Below are 20,297 nucleotides of genomic sequence, written 5' to 3'. Positions count from 1 at the left end.
CATCCCAAAATAGATGTCTAAATTAGGTCACTTGAATCATGTTTAAAAGTGTCAGTTGGTCTCCACTAACTCTGAGGAGAACCAAGGTGACTATCATCTCAGATGAAGACATTGATACTGTACAAGTCTAAACTTAGGTGAAATGAATCCTACCATAATTCCTTTGAGATGTGTGTCGCACATGATGTTAAAATTTGGCAACTGGTTTAAAAGCTATTATAGCAGGACAGATGAATAGACAGTGTGATTGCCTAAGCCTTCTTTCCATAGGATCTAAAAAATCAAAAAGTATTGGAGAAGTGTGAGAAAGTAAAAATATATTTGTGGCTATTTCCACAGAGAAAGATGCTAAATTCAATGAATAAATTATTTGTTGTGAATCACTCAATCTGTTTTAGATTCTGTGCCTGTTCATCAGATTTAAATAATTAAGGTCTCACATAATAAATTTCATAAAGCTGCACCCAATATTTCCTGCATAAAATTCACAAATACTCATTAAATTAGAGAAGGCAATGAAAAAGATAGCAAATCTCAAATTAAGGACATCTTTTCTCTTTGAAAAACTAAAATTCAGAAAAATGCATTTATCCCCTTAATAGGTTAAAAAACCTGAGCATCTATACAGCAGCTTTCCCACACTTCAGGCCATTCTCTGCCTCTTTTCTGAGCCCTCTCCACCTGCTCAACACCCTTATATGAGGGCAGGCAGTAGAGCAAGGTACCCCCAGCACTGGTGTCACCACTGGTTAAAATCACCATGTGTTATTTAACTGCGAGCACCAAAAAGTTGACTTATTCTACAGAGATGAACTGCCATTCCCTCTGTTAGTTCACTGACCTTTTTGCCTTTTGCAAGATTTTCCAGGAATTAACATATATTTTTCAAGTCATAAAGAAAGAAAGTGATGAAAGCGAGAGGATGAAATAGGAGTCACATAAGACATATGAGTTTTAAGAAGAGGAGAATATTTAGTTGTTACATGTCAGAAAATGGAAAAAAATGGCCATTAACTTGTAAACAACCTTGAAACTCTCTCCTGCTTGCCCCTTTTTGAGCTCAGCCTGAGTTTCCACATGCCTGCCTCTGCGAGCCTGGAGTTAGCCCCCAAAGACTACTCTGCAGGTGCACAAGCGCACCACAATGCTGCAATGCATTTACTGAATTTGTTTTGCAACACAAAAAATCTGCCTCATTCAACTTCATTATGAAAAGGAGGGCTGAAACATATGGTTGTACAATAAATTCTCACCACTTACCTCATGTGTAAAACCCCAGGAGAGCTGGGCTGCGGGCACCTTCCAGCTTCTCCTACACATCAGTTTCACACTCAGCCTGGGTTGCCACATGCCCACTTCTGCAATCGCGGGGACAGCCCAGGAAATCCCCACCACGGGCTATTGCTTGGGGGCAGTGTGCTTGCTGCTCCAACGCTCACCTCCCCCTTGGCAGGCTGTGGTGCCGGGCTTGGTGCTCGCATGGGCACCGTGCGTGCTTGGCGCAAGGGGGAATGAGAATCAGAATGATTTCACTAAGGGTCAGAAGGTTTTGGTGGAGATGGACATCGTTGTCCCCAGGGTAACCGCCTCTGGCAAGCTTGGCCGTCTCATGTAACCTCCCCCTCTTGCTAAAGCTTTGCATACAGTTTCAGGAAGCATAAGGTGGTGCAGCCATCAAAAGACGCAATCCTGCGTGTTTCCCCCGACCTCTGCAGCCCCTGCAGGCAGTTGGCTCCTGCCCCTCAGCGCTGCCTCGCAAGGGCCCATGAGCCTGTGTGGCCACATGCGAAACCAGACCAAGAACCCGAGCCAGATTTTAACTTGCATTTTTGTTCTTGCTGGCTCAGATTTCAGCCAGATCAGTTCCTCTGTCATTTATTGCAGGCTTGTGCAAACACAAGGGAGAGGATGGGAATGAGCAGGTTAGGGAGGAGTGCTACATCTTTTGGCAGTGATTTTGGCTAATGTCAGCATAACAATATAATCTGTAACTTCATCTGACTTCTCACCCTCCCCAAAGCAGCCCCCTTCAGCTTCCTGCTTCATGAAAGTGGAGGGCATTTGACTGCTTCTGTGACTGGGCTGTGCAAGTCATATGGTTTGCAAATAGTCACGGTTGTTTTGCAATCGAATGCAAGCTAAAAATCCTAGGAGAGGAGACTCTGAAAGTATTTATTTTGCAAAAGTCACCAGGTTTGTGAAAAGCTAAATGAAGCCATCAGCCATCACTTGAGATTCCTCCTGGACAATGCCCAGGGCATAGCAGCATCCTTCATGTGGGACTGAAGGGCAGAGCACAAGCCAAAGCAGCTAGCCTTGCAGGCTGACCCTTCCCGATCCAAGCACGAACCTGCAAAACCTTCTCGCGAAGCTGGGGATCTCCCACTTTCCACCCCCCAGCTCTGCAGCAGGAAAGCCTGAGGCGTCAGCCCGCAGGCGGCCAGCACAGCAAGGCCGTGTCTTGCCCATGTCCCCATCCCAACAGTTCCCCAGGTGAGCTGGCAAATTCCCAGGAGACCCCTCTGGTTTGAAACATTGGTCAAAATTGATATGCATCTATGAAATGTTGTCTTTGACAAATCTGCAATTTCCTGTGAAAGATCAAGCTTTTGGCAAATTCCCCACAACTGTGTCTGCAGTCACCTGCTCTCCCGAGGCCCCGGCCTGGTGGCCAGGATTTCTGTTTATGAAGGGATGAGGAAGGGGGTTCAGCAATGCAGTGATTAGCCCATGGCAGAGGCCCACTCTGCCAAAGGAACATCTTCTAAATCCCAGGGAACAGGCCCGCAGAAATCCAATTTCAGTTGCTGGATCCACTGAGAGTTGCAGAAAGCTGTCATTTTGTTGCAGTTAAAATTGGAGTATTAAGTAAGATAAAGATTTAAGATAGGTTTAAATAGCTAGAAAAATGACAGTGCTCCTTATATTGTGTTAGAAAGAGATGCAATTTAATAAAATGAAGGCCTTCTCCGGAGTCTTCAGAGCTGTTACTTATTACCCTAGTGAGCAAGTGTCAGCTTTCTTGGACTGATAGCACAGGAGAGTTGTGCAATGCCAGACTATCCCCGAGCCACGTGGCTCTCAGTGTTTTATGCTCAGTATAATGTGCAAATATGAAGTTATTGGTTTGCTAGCAAGTTTGCTCATGTGAAACAAGGCCAAGAGAGCATGACTGGACAGAAATTATAGGGACCTTTCACATTATAGAAGTGCACATGGTATGTGACCCTCATCATAGCCTAAGAAGAGGGACGTTCTCCTGTGCATTTTTGCAGAGAACTTAAGATTAACACAAAAGTTGTCCAAGGGTATCCTTCAGCCAATTTAGAATCATATTACAAACAAACTCTGTTTTCAAATTTGAGTGAAATTCACCCTGAACTCGAGAAGAGAGAAGAGGAGAGGACTCTATTACATAGATAACAGTATTTTGAGCTTTTTACTCTTTCAGCCATTATTTTAATTATGTTTCAAATTGATAGTGACTGAGCAACTTGACAACTTCTCATTTCCTTTTCTGTGAAATGAATTAGCAGCTTCAGGCAGTAAGAGACCACGACACATTTTAAAGGCACCTCCGTGCTCGTTGACGTGCGTATGAGCAACCAGCGGAGCTGCTCTGCCGCCAAGGCGGCTCTCGGGCCAGGAGGGCCCTGTGCTGGTGACATCCTGGGAAACTCCCTGGCGCTGCCACACTGTGAACTCCCCAGGATAACTTGAAGGCTGCCTCCTCTGACTTTCTCCCCACAAGCATATAAAGGCACTTTAGAAAGAAAGTCACTGATTTTCCTGTTAGTTTAACTACTGAAACTACCTTTCTCGTGAAACTATTGTGCAAGCTGCACACCCTTTAAGTATTAAACATCTGTTTGCATTTGGATTTTCCACTTGAAGCTTTTAGAAATAATTTACAGTGCACAGGATTAAAATAAACCAACTCATTAGTCAGAAYAGAAAACCTCAGTTGTCACAATTATCCATTTCTGTGTTTCACACTGCTACCTACCACTATTGGTAGGAAAGTGGCAAAGTCTGTAGCAAATTTTATCTTTCAATTCAAATAAGGAATTAAAGTCATTTAGGAAGAACAGGAGCCATCTGGAAAATAAGCAGACAACTTAAAACTAATTAAGGCTAAAGGTAGTCTTCTATTCACATTCCAGAAGGCTGCCCTTTGGACTCCCCTTAAAATAATACATTAACATTAGGATGAAATATCGACAAGCTGTCCCAGTTTTTCACCTGATATTGAATTACAAACTATGGATGCTGAATGAGTGACCTAAGTTATTAGCATAGTGAAGTAACATGACATAGTTCAATCATGAGGGAGCAGCCTGAGTTGCACCTAGATGGAAATAGATGATTTTCCTCCAGAATAAAGTCCATATCCTTCCAGCTGCCTTTATTGATATGTCAGCAGAAAAACAAAATGAACTCAGAAAGGATCTGCTCATTTATTTTCTTAAAGAAGAAGATTTGATCCTTTTAGATTATTCAAAACTGATCATATTAGCTCTCTGACTACCAACTAATTAAAGGTCTGATTTTCATAGTACTGCTGCTGACTTATGCAGTGATGTAGTTTATTGTGATAAACATGCTTTACTGGTTATGTATAACTGTAGTATGGCACACAGATATACAAAGAACAAGAAAGAAGAGAGAAGAAACTCATCACAAATTTTAATTCAGTTTTTAACTTCTAGCAGTCCCAGAGCAAAGCAGAAAGCTGAGATTTTAGGGGGTCACAAGATCAGCTGTTTAGTTCAGATGGAACTAGTCAGGTTGCCAAAAGTAGCAGGGAGCACAATCACTATTTGCTAAAAGACAGCAATGTACTGGATCCCTTTGAGAGTGTTAAGCATTCAGAAGCACAGGTCCAACTGGCGGGTCAGTACGTAAAGCACAGCTTGTTCCAGGAAAGCTCCCATATCTGGTCAGTGAAAGTACTTTCCTGAGAACATCTAAATACTTCTGTGGATTTTTGTCAATTACAATTACTTTTGATGCTATCCCCCAAAATATTAATGTTCCATTTCAAAGTGTCAGTTTCTACCTGTAGAACTCCTCGTATTTCAAGAGGATGAGGATATTTAAAATAGACTATATCTTTAATGCAGTCAAGAAAACATTTCCCTCTGCACCACAACACTTTCTGTCTCCTGATCCCTCTCTCAGGTTTAGCTCTATTTTTGATTCTGCCACAGAGCTGCTCCACGGGTCTTAGACAAGTCAGTGTGCAAGTGGGACAAGTTACCAATGCAGGAATCTGAGATGCAAAAACTTGCTTCCTTCACTAATACAGGTATATATATATATTTTTAACAGCTAAGCAGCTATTATCCTTATTTTACAGTGGGAAAATGAAGTGATAAGCCTTAGGGAAAGAACATTTCAATGTTAAAATCAAGACAGGAACCAAAAAACTCTGATTATGTTTAGTGTTTTCTGACTGGTGCCGTAAACACAGCTGGCAACACCCTTTGTAGGAAAAGGTGTCCAGCAGTTCGCTATAGAAGATCCTAACTTCAACAGCACATTGCTGTGCAAAACATTTATGCAGGTGCAAGTTCTCATCACTGACATCTCTAAGAGTGTCTATCATTAGAAAATGGTGATGAAAATGTTTGTCATTGCTGAGAACAAGACAAGGCATGAAATATGCCATTTTTTGGTGTRGTCACTTTGAGAACAAGACTAGGTGCGAAATATGCCATTTTTCTTATGGTAACAAAACTTCTAAAGTTGCTCCTTTGGGAGGCTCTTCAGCATCTATGAAATTGGTGGGGGAATTTAAAATTTGGAGAGCTGGGGGTTGTGCTATATRAAAAACTCCTCAGATGCCAAACGTTTCATAAATCTAGGCTGTAAGTGCTCCGGTGAATTTGCTACTTCAATCTGTGAAGATGGTTTCTGAATTCAGCAGGCTGCGACCCTCCCAGCTCTGCCAGCCGTGCCAGCCATGCAGTGCCTCTGTAGCTGCTGAGGCTTAGCCAGGCTTGGACTACTGAGTAGGATCAAAAGCAAGGATCAGCACGGGGAGCCAGCAGAGAGAGCCTGGCACAGCTAGGAAGCGAGAATGGACCAGCCGAAGGTACATGCTTATCACAAAGAAATGGTGAAAGGCAACTAGCCGTCTGGTTCTGCCTTCAGCATGTCTCAACCTCATCCAGAGCCTGGAATAGAGGCAGGTTTCTCCTACCAGCAAATATCTGTGAAACCCGGCAGTTACACACATATCTTAGTGTCCTTTTGGGAATGACTCCACGGGGAGGACAGCCCATCTTTTAGTCCATGAGTTCAAATGGCAGAGGTCAGTGCTGTGAATCTAAAATGTCTAACCTGCCGACAGCTGTGGCAAGATGCATAGGATATACATAGTATGTCTGCATTTTCACCTTCCTTTTTTAAACCTAGGAAGTTATACACACACCCCCACCACAAACATGGGCCTGCATTACATGAAAATTAACATTGCAAAGTCAGTCCCTCTAATGTCATGAAATGCCAAAATTAAGTTGCCCTGGAAGCTTAATGTGGCACCCTGTTGTGATACACCTGTTAATGATACAATTGTATTATGTTCTTTTCTAGAGATCCCTACTTCGTTCGCTACACAGCAGCAGGGATTTCTTAATGAGAATCTCGCCAGGATTTCTATTAGTGCTGTCATTCAGACTGCAGCACCCTGCTCTGTTTACTAAACTCTTTTCCAATATAGCTCTTATTACATTAAAAGTGTAATATTTTATGTCATTATTTTGAAAGTTCAGCTCCCAGTAAGATTCAGGTGCAGTTGTGATTGCTAGCACTCAGTATTTCAAGATAGGAAACTAAAAAAATGAAAAATATGCAACCTGTGAGAAGTTTGTTTTCTTGCAAAGTTTAAGAAAAGTCCTGCCTCTTATAGGTTTTGTGACAGGGACAGGGATAGAGACAAAATCTCTACAGCAACGTCCAGTTGCATTGGCTGGGACACTTCCTTCTCTCCTCTCAAGTTCCTGACCCAACCCTAAAACTCCTGTATTCTGCAGCAAATATTGCAGAGCCCTTGCAGGGCATAGCCTGTTTCAGCCTCCAGCTCAGCACCAGAAAAGGTACATTTTATCCCCTCACTGGGCATAGTTATCCCAATGTCCTCGGGCTGTCGCATTTCTGACTGGCTGACTGACTGACTAGGGTATGTTTGCAGAGCACAGAAAAGTACCTAAGGCCATCATTGGGAAATGTGAAGCTGAAAACCCCAAATTCCCTCTGATCTTCCCTAGAATTCACCACCCTATCCAATTCCTACAGGAATGCACACAGGAGAATTCACTCCTCTCTTAAATCCTTAACAGCAGTTTTATTAGCTTGTTACAACTAGAAGGATCCTGAAGGTGGATGGCTTGACCAAAAATCATACAAGAAGGCAGAGTATCCATTACAATGAATGATGACTCCACACATCAGACAACTGATCCAGTTCTGAAATAATATCATACTTTATTATTTTAGATTTAAAAAAAAAGATGACAGTTCAAAACTTATGAGATTAAAACTTCTCTAACTGCAGCCAATGGACATATAGCCTTTGACTTCAATAGAAATAGAAAATGCCCAAGGAAATCTGAAAAACTTTGAACATTGGAGTGATTACTCATTGCTGACAATCCTTAGCTTCCCTTCTTTTCCTCCAATTGAATCATGTTAAATCTTTCATGGGCAGTGCATTTCATTACCATTTATTTATTTGCAGGCTAGCCTCATACTTTCTCCACAGATTTTTGAGAGGAAGATGAAAAGCTAATCTGTTTCCAGAAACCTATGATAGAAAAACAAAAAACACTCAGACAAGCAAACTAACAAAAAATGGAGAAAAAAAGTCTTCCTATGTCTTCTGGAGCAGGCAAGACAGATTGCTGACAACTCCTGGAGAGAGCTGAGAGATGAGATTACAAAATATCCAGCCTTTATTGACCATCTTCCCTCAGAGCAAGCTATTGCTGCTGCTATCATACTGGCTAATCTGTAATATTGTAGTTACAGCTTTATCCATGTATACTCACTCTGTGAAAGACAAATCCATATTGGTAAATAAAACTAATGTGTATGCAGGAGGGTGCTGAAGGTGAGTTGTGTATGACTGGAACTTGGTTGTATGTTATTTAGGGGGTTGTGGCACATTACAACAAAGCTGATTTACCAGCTTGCCGCTACCATAAAGATCTCATTTTCTTTTCCTCCTCTTCCTTTTCCTAGACCCAGTCCCAGCCATACAATCCCATCCCATCCTTTGCATTAGCCCTGTTGCTCTTCAGCACATCTGAGTCAACTCAATAACCCATCAGAAAATGATTCACCTTTTTTCCAGGTTAATTTTGTTTTGATTCCAGTAAACTGAATTGGCTTGGTGTAGGGTCTGAAAAATGCAAGCCACTGCAAGTGAGGGGAGGAGGGCCAAGACAGGAGGAGAGGAGAGAAAAGGGCACAGAGCCTCTTCCTCTATGGGGAAATGAGCTGCTAGGTGATCTCAGGCCCTAACATGTACCTTCAGCCGTGGCAGCCCTGTTGCAGACGTTCTCATTCTTTGTTACTTGCTCTGCAGACTTGTCCTGACAGCCATCTGCAGCCCAGCACTAATCATATAGCCTGGCTCAGCGGATTGAGCAATAACGTGATATATGCAATATAAAGAACTTAGAGAGAAATTCATTTGGAAATCAGATAGTAAATGTATTTAGCAGCCTAAAATGTAGAGTGGTGTCTAGTAGGGTTTTTCCAAAGCATCCAGATATCCCTTGAGAGTTGTACATTTAATTTCAACTGTAGCTCCCTTGTCTTCAAGAATCTGGTCCTCACCTCCACACAACCTCCTCTCTCATTCAGGGTCATGTCTTTCTTTCTACAGCAGTCTGAGAAACAAGCGTGGTGCAAACACCAAAGCCACTGCAGCCCACGGCCCTTGCTACTTCTTCTAACAGTAGCACATAGCAGTGAATGGGAGCAGGAGTGAGACAGCACCCTGCAGAGCAGTTCCTCAAACAATACAATTTCACACAGGGAATAGAGCTATTGCGTTCATACTCCATCCATTCTTTTCAGGACCTGAAGATCTCTCTAAGGAATACAAGCTGCCAAAGAAAAATACAGGTAGGATGTAAAATTTGAATACTTGAACTACTCAGTGGAAGAGAAACACTTCCTTTTTTGATCTAGTTGGTTTACTTGCTCAGAATGGGAATGACATATTGACATTTTAGCTTCATTAGTATTTGTTGACCAAGTTAAGTGCATGTCTTTTCTCTTGAAATGTCTGAAACATGCTTAGGCTTATTAACAAATGTAATCCTCTGTAATAAGCAAGATCTCTCTAGGATTTTGAACAACTATTTTGTGATTTAGTTAAAGCCTTTTCCCTGTTGGGGTGTCACAGAATTATATGGCTCTTGCTTGTGAAAAGCAAAGTTAGAGCAGGCCTGTGGAATAGAAGTCACGGGAAATTTGATGAGTACAAAGGTTTCTAATAGGATAATTCATATGACCACAAGCTGCAGTATTGTCAACAACTAAAAGGCAAGTTATAAGGTGCCATAATTCCTGTACCAAAGCCCAAGAAGAAATTAACTAGTATTAGACTAAATTATTTGGAGGAGCGAGTCTTTTGGCTGGCTATTACATCTGGTGTTCCTTCTATACCTCTGTTCCTATATGACTAGAATAGCCTACATTGTGTCTCTCTGCAGACGTGACTGCTTCTGCCCCATGTGATCCTTTCAGGCTTTTCTGTCCCTTTGCATTCAGCATGAATTCACACTGTGCACAAAAAACATGAGAAGCATGGTCCTGGCACTGCTCTCGGCACTGGCCTTACAGTCTCTACAGGGAGCGAGAGCGCAGATTGATCCTATGATCCGAATTTTGGAATAAGCCAGTGAATAGCTGCTAATCCCAAGAGCAAAACAGACTGTAATTCTGATGTCAGCACTACTGAGCATGGGAGCACTGGGGGGTTGGCAGGGAGACAGTTTCCTTTTTACACAACTGAGCAAAGTACAATTCTTGTGATAAAACATTACAGTACATTACATGTTATTTGGGGCAAGGGTAAAATTTCCCCTAGTCTTATCGTTGCGTCTGATACAGTCTTTGGCAGAAATGAGGATCTGGACAAAGATTAAAAAAGATACGGATGTGAACAACTGGGTTACCACATAGACATTGTGGTATTACTGGCAGTAATCGCAAGGGTTAGCATTTGAAGCATATAATCACTTACAGGCATTGAAGAGAAACCAGGCAATTATTTTCTATAAACCTTAAATACTAGAACAATGGAGCCTTTAGGGATTTAATAATGCAAAGCACAGTTTGGATTCCAACTCTTACCTCACCTGCTAAGCTTTAACTATTTCTTCATACTTAAAATAAAAAACCTCCATGAATGCCACATGAAAGGCATATATATTACAAAGCCTGAGCTGAACAAGTGAATATAAACAACTGAAAAATAAACATTGCACAAAGTCAATATGCAAGGTTATTAGCACATACACAATTATACAGAAGTGTAGAGCTATTTTGAATTTTATTTGCATGTCTTTATTATTTTATGATCATAGCTTTAGTACCAGCTGTGGAACGGCCAAGAGAATATGGTTTGTCAGCCCTCCCAAAGGAGTCAATCTGAGAAGGGGCTAGGACACAGCACACACTTCATTTACCTGCTCCTTTGACCTTCTCCACCGGGAGATCAGTAGGTCACCAGCCCTCTCCGAGTGCTGTGTCAAGGGTTTGCTAGGGAATATACTTTGGCCAACTGGTATCTCATTAGTCCTGCCCTTCTCAACAGCCCCTTCAACAGGGTGCTCTCTCCTGTACTTCCCAGTCACCAGAGCTCCCATCTGAAACTCTTTTCCGAGTTACAGTCCAGAATTTCACCAAGGACTCAGTTTCATGAGCGCTTAAAGTTGGGAGAAGGTAGGAATGCCACTGACCAGTTCCCCACTCTGGTTCCCCATGCGGGTGTGCAATGATTGTGCCAGCACAAGCACAGGGGAAGGGCGAGAGCAGGACTACACAGAGAGTCTGCTGAACTGCTGCCTCATTCACGTCTCCGGGTCTCTACGGAAATAGTCCTCCAGCTGAGGCACGAGCGGCAGAGGAAGCACCATGGCTGTGCCTGCACCGTGGAGCAGGGCAGCTTTGGGCCTCCAAAAGACTTTGTCTTTGATGGAGAGGTGGTCACACCACCACTGCCGGCGTCYGTCGGCAGGTATCAGCACTCTTTCTCACATAGTAATTTAGTGGCAGACTTCATGGGAAACTTCGGCTCTTCCTTTAAGATAAGTATCTCAACCCCTGTTGGTTGGGACCTACAACTAAGGTAAAGCAGTTGTTATTCTTGGTACTTAAATTAAGCACCCTGAATCTCACCCAAAGTATCTTGACATGTCTGCTCCTCAGTTTCTCTACCTGTATTTACCTATCTACCTGAGTTATTTATGATTACTCCCACTTGGCAGTTCCTCAGAGATGCTAACAATAAAATAATAAAAATAATACAATAAAATAATAATAAAATAAATAATAAAAATAATAAAATAATAAAATAATTAAAAGTGTTGTAATCCTAGGTACTAGACCAACTTTTTAAATTGTATCAATTACTCTATTTGGTTAGAGAAATTTCAGAAAAGGTATATTTAGTATTTTCTGTTTTACTTATCTTTGAAATGCAGTCTTGAAACCATTTCTGATTTCTCTGCAGAAGAGAGACTCTGACAGGTATTTGGCTGGTAATTGGAAATACCATGGAGGTATGAATGGTGACAAAAGTTAATTACAATGAATGCATTATAACAAATATTCATTTTTCCTCTCAGTGTTCTTCTCTTCCAAAGTTTCTTTTTAACATTTTGATTTTGCACTGATCTCTGTCTAAAACCTTTAGAAAATCACCAAGTATCCAAATTCATCAAAGAGAAAAGGAGAATGCATTTCCAGTAGTTGACATTTTTCAGATTTTCAGTAGAACTTTGTACTCAATGCAAAGTAGGCTATACACAACATACAATAAGAAGCAGATAAGATGAAAATATTTGGTAATTAAAGATTTTGAGATAAACTTACAGCTGCGAAAGGTGTAACTGATGTCTGCAGACTGTTCAGAGTTTGATTATTAGGGGACTATTTTCTCCACTCCTGCTATTTAAGGTATCCTGGTTTTCAATATATTCTTGAAAAAAAATCCTTTGGTGCAATATTATATCTGAAAAGAGATTACTCTGCACTAGCTATCAAAAGCCATAGGTCAGACATGAACTAAGGTATGGTACTCAGTAGAAGTCTGAAATTGTTTTTCAAAAGTTTTATAATGGAAGCCATTACTAAATAGTATTATTATATAAAGCTTGTAAGTTATTCTTCTTGTCGTGTGAACAGTGGGTTAGTCTTTAAGGAAACTGATGTCCTGGTTATTAGGAACAGATATGGAAAGTACCAAAGGGTATTTGCTGTCTGCCTCAGTCTTCCTAACCAGTTGCAGTTCTTGAGATTAAGCTACTGTCTGGGACTTGATACTCTGGAAAAACAATCAATGGAATAAAAATTGTGCATATGTTTTTTGTGACCATCCCTGCTTCAAGTTGACAGAAAGATTAGGTGTTCAAGGCAGATCATTTTTTGACACCCTTGACTTATTTAGAGGCTTAGAAAGCTTTCACTATAGCATTTGAATAATTCTTATCAAATCCTACTCTGCCATCTCAGTTTCTTCCTGAAGGTTACCTTGTTTCCTGCTGCTGTTTTATCTAAGGTATGAACACCTGTATGCAGGGCCATTTAAAATACAAGAGGGTTATTCCCATTTGGTTCATTGTTACACAGCCAAAAGCTAGCAGAATGAATGATCTTGTAAATATTGACTATTTCTACCGCAAATCAATCAACTGTAACATAAAGCATAGTAACAATACTGAATGGTTAAAGGAGACAGAACTGCAACTCACAAAAGGCTGCCATGCAATGAACAAATTCACAAAGGGGAAAAAAAGACCAGAGTCCGTCTTGGGAAATCTGTGATATTTCCAGCTTCGCAGATCTATTACTGTGGTAGTTCAGTATCTTGAGCTGGACCTGACCTGAATATGTGTAGGCACAGAAGACTCTGAAATTGGTACTGGATAACTACACATCTCCCAGATGTCCACTTTCCCTAGTGGGGGAGAATTCACTGCATCAGAACATGTGAAACTGCTCCCAGAAGTGGAAGAAGCTCGTGGCTCCAGGTTGGTGCTGCACAGGGGGACGTGCCTGCAGGTGGGCTTGTCCAAGCCCAGGCTGCCCGCGATGGGCCGTCCCAAGCAGGGAGCACAGTGCCAAGCTACAGCCCTTCTGCCTCTCTGTGATGCTCTGCTGGATCTAGCACAGCAGGTCACAGGCTGAGCTTTTATTTTCTGGTCTGGAAATACCTAAGATGGAAAATGTGTTAAAACCTAGATAAGAGCTGTGTTACTAATGCATCTTACTTAACAATTCTGCTTTTTCCATTATGGAAATACATTTTATTCATAGCTGTATAAAATAAACATGATACAATTTGTATATGGCAGGAAAAAAGGCATTTGCTAAAGAGAAAAACATGATTTATTTGTTTTACTTTTCAACTGACTTTGAAATGTCTCAACTAATATTCAATTAATATGTAGGGTCTTACAGATTRTTTTCAGGAGAGGATAAGTTGATCACGGAGTTAGGACTTCTTGGTGTACCCTCTTTTAGCACAAGTACACAGACCTCTATTCCTACCTATGGAATCCTAAACTCAAATAATCAAAGAATTTGTTTCTTTGTGAAACTGCACGCATCTCTGAATTCAGTCCTCTGTAAAACTTACCTGTCAATAACACCTCTGGGTGGATTTTGCAGACACCTCTTGTTTCAGGTTGTGCCTTCTATTGTTTCTCCTATCTTTCTGCAAAAGGAATCTCATTGCTTCTGATATTCATTATGAATGAAATGACATGTTAAAGGTAATAAATTTGCATGCAGAGAGGATGATGAGGTAGTCAGTTTTCTGCTTTGGTATTGAGCACCCAGCATTCTTTTATTTTATTGTATATTACACAGTTATGATTTATTAAATACAAACAGTTAGGTCAGCCCTTTGGAAAACAACATGAAGGCAGTCCTATAATTCAGATCTTCCAGCTTAGAAGATGCTGAAAACAAGATAAACTGGGAAATAATTTGGAAGTTCTTACTTTCTCCTTTTATCAGTAATTCATATCTTGTAGCCATCACCAAAGAAGAGAATCTTCAGGAGAGATTAGGAGGCAGTGATAGATAAAGCGGGAAGAGAGGGTATCTCCGAGGGAACAGGTAGTGGCAGGAGAAGAGACACAGACAGGACTGAAAGATGAAGAGAACGCAATGGCCATCACTGCGCCAGACTACTCTGTGATATAGTGGCTCAGTAACTCTCACGCTGAATTAGTACACACTACGGTTTCTGCTGTTAACACTAGTGGTATTCATGACATGATTAAGTATACCAGATTTAACCAAGAAACCATAATCATATACTGTGCACAGTCACAGTGAAAGAATATACGAGCTACTAAGAAACTAGAAATACAAGTTCTTTGCAGAACGAACATGGTGATGGTCAAAGTTTTGAAAAAAATGTGATAATTTTCACTTTTCACATAAATGCATTGAACTTTATACACTGAATTGTACACGACATTCCTGTTGAAGTGTGTAAGTAAAACCCTCCAACCCTCAAAACCAATAGTATGAATAAAAATCCCACAAAAATTAGAAATGTGCCACTCAGACTCATGGCAAAATTTAATCCTACTGCACTATTTTCAATACATCGGGTGGAAAAGCAACAGGCCAAGGACAAGAAAAGGAAAAGTTTTAAGGCAATACAGAGAAGTCACAACAGTGTATTTCACACACTAACAGAGAAGTTAGCTAAGAGAGGATTTACTACTGTAACTTTGATTGGAATAGGTCCTTCTTAGTCATCYTCCTGGCTGCAGGACAGGAAGACCAAAACATTCTTCAGTTGAATCTTTTCAATGTTGTGACCTCCTCCAAACAGATTATTTAATACACGTCACTAGGTAACAAGATTTCTCCATCAAGAGATAAGTGCTTGAGCACAGATCTCTCCAGTGCTTCATTAGAAATGTGGAGACTTTCTAGCCTCAAAAGAGGCAGTCTTCACATCTCACCTGAGTCATTTATGCTGTACACAGGTGCAGGTCATAAATTACACCTGGAAACATATAAACTTCATCAGAAAAGACAATGATATTTTTTTCTACCAAATGTGTTATTCTGAATTTTTGAAAGTGGATTGTTCCAATTGAACTCGTTTGATTTTATTCCCAGAATTACATAACATTCAGAAACGTCAACTCAATAATCACCTTGAACAATGCTACTCTAAAATTTTTTCAGATTATTCATGAAGAAAGACAAACCTTTCTTTCTTCCCTGTAATAACAGCCTCATCATAAGACATCTACTTTTTACTTCTAATGACAGCCAGTAAGAGAAAGCATTCTGTAGGAGTGGTCTCAGCCGTGATTCTACAGATCTTTCATCTTTCCAAGTGGGTATATTCCACATGTGCAGAGTTACTCAATATAGATTTAGTGGCAGCTGATTTTAACTGCTTTGCAGATACACAAAAGATAAAGTGGGTTGTTCTAAGTGGAATTTCTAGAATGTCAGGAACATATATGATCCTTAAGGCCAGATCCTCACTATTGCAAGTACCATGCCATATATTCTTTTTCCACAGACTCCAGCCTAAAAGTACATAGGCTTTTCTCCTTCACTACTCCGACTGGAAAGCTGTTCCAGATCCCCACTCATTTTCATCTAGTTTTCAATTGCTGATAGTTTTCTAATGGTTTTCAAAGCAAGGATCAGTACAAACTCCTGTGATTTTGTAACTTCAGTACAACTTTATTTCTTAAAATGTTTTTGTTCCCTGGCACAGATGTTTCTTGGTATCATCATGCTGTATCAACAGCACCATAAACAAGAAGCTAAATCTTACCTGGAAAAGATTTTCCAATCTCTGAAAAGAATAAACAATATTTCCTTATTACCACTTGATGCAGACAATTTATGTTCCTTTTCGTACTAGGCAAGACTTCTCCATTAAACTTCTGTCCTAAAAGAGAACAAGGAGGAGAACAAAAAAATGAAAAGCTGGTATTTGTTTATCTAGATATATAATTGAATTAGAGCAATTATTTTAATTGCTTAAACTGAGCACAAAATAAAAAAAAATCCAGCTTTAAAATCTAATAAAATCACACTCCCTGTTCTAATTTCCAAAATAAATACTAATTTGCTATTTGATCAGTAGACACTGCTTCAGGAATCAGTAATAGTCTCTAGCTGGAACTAAAGAGCAGCTACTCAAGAGATAAAGAACTAAGAAAGTGGTATGGCCTAGTTATAAAACAGATCTTGTTGGAGTAAAGTGAGAGCTTAAGGGGAGTTTGGACTGCATCTACTGTTATAAAAGCTTCATGTTGCTAAATTCAGGCAAAGGGAATTTTTCAGGAGGAGATATTTCTCCCCTGCAAAATGCTTTTCTAGCAAAAGATTCATCTTAAAGATGAAGCTAGAAGAAGCTTTTCCTTTGAACTGTCCAGAGAAAATAGTGAAGTCTCAGGGGCTAGGAAGTTGGTATACAGCTAAGCTAATAAAATCATCAAAAGTATTGCCTGCATGTTTGGCAATCTTTCTTTGACATTGAGTGTACAGGAAATAATTATATATCACTATGCACATATGCATATATTAAACAATATTTGTGCATCCCCTGAAGTCATATTCCATATTATGCATAAATGAACATTTCTACATGGGATGTTGTCAGCCTTAGAATGGCTTATACTCCTCTTCCATGCCACAATCCCCTACACAGAAAAAGACCTATATATATTCTAGTACTGTCAGAAAACATATGTTTAGAACGGAAGGAAGAAAAAAAATTCAGCTGAAGACAGTAAACACCTCATAAACATAACTGACTTGCCACACAGTTATGCTAAAGATTACGATGTGAGAAAACATAACTATAATTTTTATCAGTTTTACTGGTGGAGAAGAAAAATATCTCAGATTTCTATTATAGACAGAGTACTAATTCTGTAGTTCATAAGGCTACAAATAAAGTGCACATGAACTGTACAAATGAAAAACAGCAGATAATGGCACAGAAATAACATGAAAATAAGCATAGTATAAATGTGCAGAAAGAYAGCTACTGAAAATGCACTCTTGAACTCCAGGACAAAGAGTAGCATAAGTGCATAGTTCAAGACTACAGATTGCTTAACAGCACCCTACATTATAATAAAGCTCATCTTAGTTTGGGAATTTTGTATATGCTGCTGGAAACGTACAGAATGATTATAGTCAATTAAAGACAGCACACTAAAAGCAGCAGGGATCATACCAAATACCTGGTTCTTTCAAAAATGTGTCTCAGCAATGTAGTGCTCTATCAGCCAAGTGAACTACGAGCAAGAATCCTAAATAACACAGACAGGCATTGCTAGATTCATGAGACAACAACGTAAGCTTGCTCTGATATAATAATGTTTGCTCTGAAACCAGGCTTGACTGCCCCAAGGAATGGAAAGGGGCCAACACAGCTGGGAGAAAAGTAATTTTAGGCAGCAACTACACACATTTGTCATTGCTGGGGCTCCTAAGGTGCTGCAGCTGGAAATTAAAGCTGTGGAAAACCTGAGGCAGGGCAGCAGGGTGGTGGCACCGTGTTGCAAATCTTAATCTTTTGGAGCAGCTGTCCTCAAAAACACCGGGTGGCGCATAAAGTGACTTTTTGTCCACGTGACCCTAGAACAAAGTAGAACGTGGCTTTTGCATGAGGGATATGCTTCATCCCATCCCTGTTGTCGAGCTTGAGAGTTTGACTTCCTGAGTTCTGAAAAAGAAAAAGGCTATGGGATTTTTTTAACTAAAGGAAAAGGATGATTTTCTTTTCCTCCTTCACACAAACTCAACAGGCCTTCTCCAGATCTACAGCAGTATCAACAATAGCAGAATTGCTTTCAGTTAGACATCGGCCATGAAAATTTTAGCCAAAAATAGGAGTCTCAAAAAAGTCATAAATCCCTAAAAACAGGGCATTATAGATGAAATCAACTTGTAATTTTAATTATAGCATTTGTTCTTGTTACAATGGCTATTGTCAAGGCTGCCCTTGTCACACAAACTTAAGCCATCAAACAAAATAACCAAGATATAAACATTTTACTTACAAGTGGTTTTACTTTAATATTTAGTATTTTCAACTAGTGCATTTTCGATTTATTATTTTAATGTGTTGGGAGCTTGTTTTATCCTTGAGGCACCTCATATCATGGAATAAAGACAATTAGGCAGTTTTTGTCGGTTCAGTCATTCTGTTAATGAAATATCTAATTCATCCATTAGCAGGCTATATCACAATTTAAATATTCTACCAATCCTCAGACTCTGAACTATGCTATCCTACTGCATACCAGCCATGCTTTTCCCAAAGGCCTGCAAAGAATGAGCTGCATAAGTACAGTGAAAACTAGGGTTCAGGCATAATGAATTTCACATTCTGAGTCTTTGTTGTGTGCTTTGCAAACCTGCTTATATCCCTCACCTTTCAGTAGTATCTTTAACGAACTTCTGAGAGGTGAGAGTCTTTCTCTTCATATAATATTAATTTGTTTATTTCTGTCTCTTCATTTAGAAAACATTTTAAATGGTGCTGATATGCCTTTATTTTATATCATATCTAAAACATATGGCATTTCCCTGCTTCCTCTTTATTTTGAGTTGAATGTTGTTCAGATTCTCTCCCAGACAATTCTCAGATAACTAACTTATTTTTAACATCCTCATAGTCTGGCCTTTTCTGGGCACAACAGGATGCGGTCACAGCTTACTGAGACAGACTGAGCAGAAGTATCTCAGGAAGATAAGGCATCTTTCTAGTTTCATTCCAGACATTCAAAATATCTGTATTCACCTGTTTTTTCAGATATATGTTCTGATTTATATTACTTCAAGTACAAACAGTTTTCTGTACACTGTCCATACTTTAAGACCATTAGTTAGGACCTCTTAGTAACACTTTTATCACATAATCATTCCTTTCATCAGAAACATCAGATTGGTCAAATCAGAAAACGGGACACCAAACAGGACACCCACCAAACATGACACCACTCTTGATTCCTGGCCGACCTTGCTCACATATGCAGGGTCAAGCTGATGGCCAGATTTGGGACCAAGGTTTTCCCCATGCCAAGCTAGCATGAAACCATGGTGGTTGTATGCTCATTTGCAGCCTGAGAAAGGCACATTAATTGCAGGATCATTGAAGTATACCTTATTTAATCAGTTCTCTGATACTGCAGAGATTGGGAGCACTGGTATTGCATTGCAATTTCCTGTTCTGAATATGAAATATATGTATGCCAAATCTCACCAGGACCTCACTGAGGTCGCTTGGCTTTAATGCATGGGAGTATATTGGTGAAATATGTAAAACAGTATTGTGCACTTTTTCTGGTCTTCATTTTTACATGTCTTTGGAAAGGAGGTGACCTTTTCTCCAGTTTCTCAGCTTTTCTGGTGACATTTATGCCAGGCTTAGCCTGGTTGCATTCCTCTGCGTTTTTTTTCTTCCTAGGCAGTCATCTTGCTCAGTGCCTCTGCTTCATTGATTTCCTCTAGAGATGCACTGTTATCAGAGATAGGCACTAACAGTAGTTTTAAGGTGCCAGAAAAAAGCTGCCGGAACAATTTAAAGATTTTTTGTGAGAAATAACACTAAGGATTAGCTTTACTTTTTCCTCTCTCCGTGCGGTAGCACGTTATTTAAAGCATTACGAACCCTGCTGTTAGCGGGGGACTCTCCACTCCTGCCAGCCGGGCCGGGCCGGGCCTTGCACCGCACCGCACCGCACCGCACCCCCGGCCGCCGCGAGCCTCGCCGCCCGCGGCCGTTCCCCCCGGAAGAGGCCTGTCCGCGCCCGTCTCCGGAGGGCCCTAGCAGTAACTGAGGGAACACGGCGGAGCGTTTCAGCACACAGCTGGAAGCACCGTGGCGTCTTTAATCTACAGCAGCCTCTTTAAGACAAAACCCATACTGCTGCGCTGCGCGTTCCTCCACCCCCTCCCGGGCATTCCCAGCGCTGCCAGGGACGAGCCGGGCCGGACGCGGCGCGGGCCGGGCGCCGCCGGCGCTGCGGCGGGCGGCAGTGTAGTGC

At 40.7% G+C, this 20,297-nt stretch overlaps 1 long non-coding RNA gene across 14 annotated transcripts; it reads right to left on the bottom strand.

Annotated features, from left to right (window-relative positions):
• Positions 1–7,492: 7,492 nt before the first annotated feature.
• Positions 7,493–20,261, bottom strand: LOC112975727. Of its 14 annotated transcripts, XR_003256710.1 has the most exons (7): positions 19,922–20,261; positions 19,414–19,818; positions 17,715–17,883; positions 16,064–16,180; positions 13,880–15,271; positions 10,707–13,454; positions 7,493–9,116 (listed from the first exon to the last, which is right to left on the bottom strand). It is a non-coding gene; the product is annotated as an uncharacterized LOC112975727 (long non-coding RNA). The 14 variants fall into 14 exon arrangements; XR_003256707.1 differs by lacking the exon at positions 19,414–19,818 and having other exon boundaries at positions 17,715–17,987; XR_003256708.1 differs by lacking the exon at positions 19,414–19,818 and having other exon boundaries at positions 17,715–17,971.
• Positions 20,262–20,297: the final 36 nt, after the last annotated feature.

This window comes from Apteryx rowi, unplaced genomic scaffold (genome assembly GCF_003343035.1).
Source record: "Apteryx rowi isolate R43461 unplaced genomic scaffold, aptRow1 scaffold_685, whole genome shotgun sequence".
NCBI lineage: Eukaryota > Metazoa > Chordata > Aves > Apterygiformes > Apterygidae > Apteryx > Apteryx rowi.
The sequence above is the reverse complement of the archived record's forward strand: the minus strand, read 5'-3'. Positions and strand labels throughout refer to the sequence as shown.